This window comes from Atta colombica, unplaced genomic scaffold (assembly GCF_001594045.1).
Source record: "Atta colombica isolate Treedump-2 unplaced genomic scaffold, Acol1.0 scaffold189, whole genome shotgun sequence".
Taxonomy (NCBI): domain Eukaryota; kingdom Metazoa; phylum Arthropoda; class Insecta; order Hymenoptera; family Formicidae; genus Atta; species Atta colombica.
The window spans coordinates 1,875,938-1,883,161 of NW_017259281.1; positions in this window are offsets into that span (position 1 = coordinate 1,875,938).

The window sequence follows — 7,224 nt, forward strand, 5'->3', positions numbered from 1 at the left end:
TAAAATTATAAAATTTAATAAAATCAAATGAAAATTTAAATTAAGTCAAATTCTAAATTAAGAGAATTTACTGCAAAAACAAGCCGGCCCTGCCTGCCCCACCATGTTTTCACTGAGAACGGTCCGCTCACGGAACATGTCCGATGCACGGTTGCGAGTTAATCTTGGCAAGGTGCCGGTGACCCACTCGGACGAAACGATAACGGGACCGACATGCGTTCATACAAAGACGACCAAATCGATTATACTGTGTGGATATTTATTTAAAAAATTGAAAAACATTTTTAAAAATTATTATTTTGAAAAGTAAATTGCATTTAATGTCCATTTCTACCAACATAGATTAACATCAATCTCAGTTTAATTTTAACTTTTTATTTTTTCTGAATTTTTATAACTAGAGAAAGATAAAAAATATTTAAATTAAGTATTTAAACGAGAAAGAGAAAGAGAGAAAAAGAGAGAGGAGTTATTCAATAATTCTGAATTTATTATACTGCAAAGGTGTTGAGAATTCTTTAGATCTTAAGTATATTTAGAAATTTTCAAATAAGAATTCTGTATATATAGTCCATATTTATACTACATACATACAATTTTATAATATTATTTTCGTAACATGACATAAAAATTATTACATTTCAAAGAAGTGTTCAGGATTAAATGTACTGACTCAAGAGAATGTCAGTAATTAAACAAAATAATTATAAAATAATAATGTTAAAAAAATTATTCAAAACATATATTGGATCTTACTGAAATTTTCCAGCAAATCTTTTATCGAAATCTATCCGATCTTGCATACAGTTCATACGGTGTACTTTTTATTGTGTTGATATTCCTGTTTGCACTATACATTCAGTGGAGAAGAAATAGAAAAGAAGCTTGATGAAAAAATTGATGAATATATCATTTATGGCCGGTGTGAATTACAAATCACGATTGCGTTCAGAACGAAAGAGAGGCATGTTTCGTTGGAAACAACGTGCACTTTCATCCGACCGTTTCGATTCTAAAAGCTACTAGCGTATAATACACTTGACCATGCAAAGGCTGAAAGTGGGTCAAGGTTTAACGACTATGCTTTGTTATTTTATGAAGCATTATATTGTAATCGAAATTTCAATTTTAATTTAAATTCTCACTATACAAGTAATATCGTTCTCCATTATAATATTATGTTGTATAAATATTATGTTGTAATAAAAATATTTCATATATAATGAAAAAGCGTATGTACATAATTTTTATACAAGAATTTTACTGTCGCACCTTTAAATTTAAGTGTCGTAACGATTATTACATCACCACGATACTTTAGATTGAAAGGTGCTATAGTCTCGAAGAAAACACGCACATGGACTCTCATACATATTATACTTTACAAGCACATATAATACAATACTTATACACACGGGTCAGTTTCTACAAAGACAATAGACATTTAAATTTTCGGATTTCTGCTCATTTATCGAGCATCTTTTTTTACATTTTTTATCGCTTATAAGTTAAAATAATATGTATAAAAATCCTGACATAAAAAAATTTAAGATGTAACACTTAAGCAGTAAAGAAATTAACATGTTGGATTTATTATGCTCACGATCTTATGGTCTCTACTGTGATTAATCGATTCGCTTACTGCTTAAGTCTTATGTCTTAAATTTTTTCTATGGCCATAACTTTTCTTGTAGATTCTGGCCGAATCTACAATAGATTTCTAAGCCTGAAGCCATAAGAAATGGATAAATCGTAGTCAATTATTTTCCTTCGATGAAATTGATCAATTTCTTACTGCTAAATAAAAATATATATTTTCCAAATCGTCACGTGATGTAGCTATTTAATGAGCAAGATCATGTTCAACGCCCAATGAAATACAGGAAACACTTGACTTTGTTTTTATGAAAAAAATTATTTTTCATTAAACAGATGTTATCAAACAATAATTACAAAGGTAATTTTTTAAATAAAAACTTAAAGAATTATTAAATAAATTAAATAAATTATAGAATATTATATAATTCCACAAAAATTGGAGAAAATATAAAGAATATCAAGTCAGAAGAATTTGAATAATTTCTTCCAACATTTTATGGACTAAACTCATCATTACAAGAATTTAAAAAGGAAAGTCTTACAGCAAAAAAAGTCCATTATCAAATGTTCCTTTTTACTGTTGCTGAAAACGAAATGAGCATTCTTCAAGCAAAAGCTTTTCAAATTCCAAGTGCTCAATCGAACATTTGAATTATTTGAAAGATGATATATTTTTTAATAAATCATAGAATCACCATAGAATATCGAGAATTCACTGACAATTGGAGAAAATGTAAAAGAAATCAGATGAAAAGAACTTGAACAAATATCAAAAGACACAATAAGCTGTCAAGTGGACGTGCAGTGCGAGACCATGTCTTTTACGCGAGTCAACGAGTTACGAGCATACGAAATTATTGGTTTTTCAATAAAGACTGGATCGATCGAGTTCTGAATATGAGCTCAAATGACAGCTTGGGTCCGAATTATATAATAAGCGTTTATTTTCTTATGTCCTACGAATGAAGATATCATGATGCATCCGAAATGTCAAAATTATATGATACGTCATTGCCTCAAAAAGTCTTCTTTTCATATTTTCGACGGTAGATGGTACTCGTATATTGCTCTCATTAAAAAAATTTATTTATCTATAATTTCATTAGCACTGTATTATATATACATTTTACTGTATAGTTACTTTAATACTTTAATAAGTTACGTTTCTACATAAAATAATTTAAAAAAGTATCCCTATTCCTCCAAGCAACGTTAAAAATAGCTTTGACATTGTGAACAAGCTTAATAATAAAAAGCTAAATGAAGATGTTATTTTAATATTATTAGATGTTTCTCTGTTTACGAACATTCCCATAGATTTAGCTTTGAAAAGTGTTAAAAGTAGATGGAACTTTATCTCTAAAAAATGAACAAAAGAACGAATTCCTCAAAGTAATAGATTTGTTTTTAATTTGATATACAATACTTCTCCTTTGATAATCAGATTTACAAACAGAAATATACCTATCTCCAATATTAACTAATATTGCAAGACTTAGAGGAACAAATGCTGAAGACTCTTAATTTTGATATTTCTTTTTATTATAAATACAGTACACGTACACATAATATATCTATCTTCTGTCGCAATCATGTAATGCTTTCAGTCTTGTAATATTTTCAGTTACATTCTTCCATTATATCAATCACTATTAGGTCATAATGATGGACAAAATTATTTAAACATGTTGAGTCATTCAATAAAAATGTATCAGATATTCTCACATATTCTCAAATACGAATGTTAACAAGAATATAAACTAATAGTTGAAACAATGAGCCAAATTAATTCACAAGAATATAATCAGATATGATCAAATATGATCAGAGTTAAAATTGAAAACCAGTTCAGTCAAAAATTATTTGTATTGTATTATTTTTAAATGAATTACACTTCTCTTTAATTATATGTTACAGAAATATAGAATCCAATTATAATTTGTAAATAAAACATTATACTCAATTAAAATTAACATTTATAGATAATGATATTGTATTTCATTAAAAAGCCTTTACAAAAAGTGAAAATATACGTCAGTTATATATAAAGTATTATATATAAAACCCATCCAAAAATGCGCACTACATTAAATAAAAAATTAATAATTTAAAAATAGATATAATCTAATTAATCAAGTATTATTGACAAATTTCATTTTTAAAAACGCTCTTGAAAAATTACAGTATAAAATGAACTTAAAATAAAAAATTCAGATATTAAACAATCTTTGTGTACTTAAATCACAGTTGCTTAAGCAGTTAACATTTGTATATGTTAAAATCGATCCTTGTTAAAATTTTCATGTTGATTTTAAATACATTCAAAGATTGATTTAAAAAAATGTGATTTTGTGTTATTAAAATATTTTATCTTAAATTAATATTTAACATTTCTTAGTGTTAACATAACTGCTAAAATAAAATATGCTAAAATAATATAATTTATGATTGAATAAACAAATAACATAGAAATAATATATTTTCAAATGTAATTCTAGGATAAATGAATAATATGCATGGTTAATTTAATATGTTACAAAATGTTAATTAAAGAAATATGTGTTTTGATAATTTGCTTCTAAATTATTCCAGTGTTATATTCTATTATTTATTATTCCAGTCTATATTCTTTGTGCTAACTTTTTACATAACATCTGTGTTACCCTCTAACATAATCATCTCTGTGATAAATTAATACAAAAAGTTGAGTAGACTATTTGCGACTTACAAACTCTCTTGTAAAATGTATTAAAAGATATCGCACGTTTTTTATGGATTTTCTGGTTCTTGTCAAATCTTTTCATATTTTGAGAAATTGTAGTTCCAGATATCCCATCGCGGGAAGGACTGACCAGCCAGGTCGGTAGGTCTAAGGGCGTTCTGGAAGAATGCTGCACGCGTGTCCAGGGTGCCCCCGCAAACAGATCAATGAAGGATACCGGGTTTTAGTGGGTGCGAGTCCCACATAACCCTCGGTTTCATTCCCGCGGAACTGAGGATATGCATAGGCATTTTCTCCACCTTATCAAATAAAAAAAAGGTATCCTAATTAAAAGTATTAATGGACGCGATTTCCTAAAATTAACAGTTTTCGAGATATAACTTGATTAATTCTATTATTTCAGATACAAACAATCTCAGTTCTACAGACTTGAAAGAAATATCTAGATGAATTTTATAATATGCGAAATAAGCTGGTAGTCTTATTTCACATGTTAAGGTTCATCTAGGTATTTTTTTAAGTCTGTAGGATCATGTGGGACCAAGATTTTTTTTTTATATCATCTAATATCCAAAATATAAATTAACCAAGTTTGAACAGTTATATCTCGAAAACTGTTAATTTTAGGAGGTCTCGTCTATTGACTTATACTTTTAATCAGGACACTACTGAAACTACAATTAGTGAATTCTCGATATTCTATGAAAAGATTTGACCAAGAATCAAAAATCTATAAGAAACATGCGGAGTCCTTTAACAGAAATTTTCTAACTGTATACTTCATTAGTATTTACACGTATTATACTAACTGTATATTTCATTTGAAAGTATGCTAAGTTTTTATGTTGTAGCTTCTATATGTTACATTTTTCTTCGATATTTTTCTCACAATTGTGATCTGATAGCCAGTTTATCAACGGATTCGTGCGTAATAGGTAAAAATACATTAGAAATTATTCAAACTCGTGTGACAATACTTTCATGTGACATTAATGAACTTAAGCAAGAAAATTAGTTGCCGGTGCTATAACGTCTTGAAAATTTTCAAAATCATCATTTTTTTAATTTTTGATGCTATACCATAAATATCGAATAATCTTTTTAACACTGTCTATAGATGTGATAATAATTCATTTATGGGTAAGAAAAAATAGTACGACTTCGATAAATTCTTTTCAATCATTATAAAAATAAACTTCTATATAAAAATCATAAAAATCAAAGCAACTGTATTATTATATATAAAAAATATTTATTTTATTCATTACACACTTATTTAATTATATATTATTATTTAATTATATTATTTCATTTATTATTCAATTTTTTTATTTAATCATTTATTATTATTTAATCTTTTTATTAATTATTTAAATCAATTCATTATTAATAGAAAAGTTCTATTACAAACTGTTGTAATTCAGCTAATTAATATTAAGATTTTCGCAAGTTTATAACAAGTAAATAAAATCTTACCTTTCACATGATTTCTACCCGTAACTAACGAATTCTAAAAAAAAATGAGCGCTATCTGTTTCTTTTATATGCCACGTTCTATTGTTTCATAGCAATCTTACGGATATGTATTGAAGAAAATATTAAAAAAAAAACAGGAAGTTTTAAGAAATCCTCATTTTAGGATTCTATATAGTTATTAAAAATTTATAATTTTTGAGATTGCTTAAATTTTATAATATTAATTTATTTATATTAATCCTTTTTACTCATTTATTCATATATGAAAAGTATTTGTTTTGTCTCATAATTTTTTTTTTCAAAATTTTGATTTATAATACATTCTGGCCGCGTTCGAGTTAGATTTTATCTTTGTTTTATATCTAATGAACAATAAAGATAGAATGTATAAGTTTAAAGGGTTTAAGGGTGTAAGGGTTTAAATCGAACTCAGTCTTTGTATATGAATTACTCCTTATTATATATTTCCTAACATTGTTCGCGCATACTTATATGAAAAACTTGTCTAATGCATTGTCGAAAGTGCATATTGTAATGACAACATAATGACTATATTAATATTGTAAGAGCAATCCTTATTTAAATTTGCGCGATGATTATTATTAAATAATCTTTTACGTTACAATTGCTATATGATATATAGCTGCAAATTCTTGTGTTTCATTTTACTATAATTATAATATTCACATTAATTCTAAATGCTAAAAATATACTTTAAGTTTGTTTTGATAATTAATGATGATTAATAATTGAATTGAAGGTATATATTTGCGTTTGTAATTAAATATGTATGCGTCTGACATAAATATACATGATATGCGTATAAGGCTTGTAGTAAATTTATACTTATGTTCCAAGCGCATTATACTTTATTATAATACAATAATATTTATTTAACATTATTGTAGAGATAACAAATGATATCAAATATATTACAATGTTATAAATATTATACAGACATTTGTTCTTTTAACAAATTATTAATTTTTTATCTTTATAATTAAATTAATTTATAATTAAAGATGATATTTTTAATATATTTTAAACATTTTTGTTTTACATTAATTCATATAATTGTTATGATAATTATGTAATCGATTTAATATGCAATCTTTCTGCATTCTGGCAGAAAGAGAAAGAGAAAGAGATCATCAAATTCCTTTATATATCTCGATTCTCCATTAAATAAAAAATTCTAATAAAAATATTCTAATAAAAATTCTAATAAAAAAATCTCTTCTTTAATATATTAATTAAATGCTTCTCAATTTTCTTTGTCTTGATTTATTCGCATTGTTAAGAAATGTTAGAAGTGTCTTTGCTATTTTTTTAATAATTATTTCAATATTACGATTTTCACATATTTTAGTTGATAGCTAGAAAACCATTCACACACAAATCTTTAATTATTAAATTTCATTTTCAAA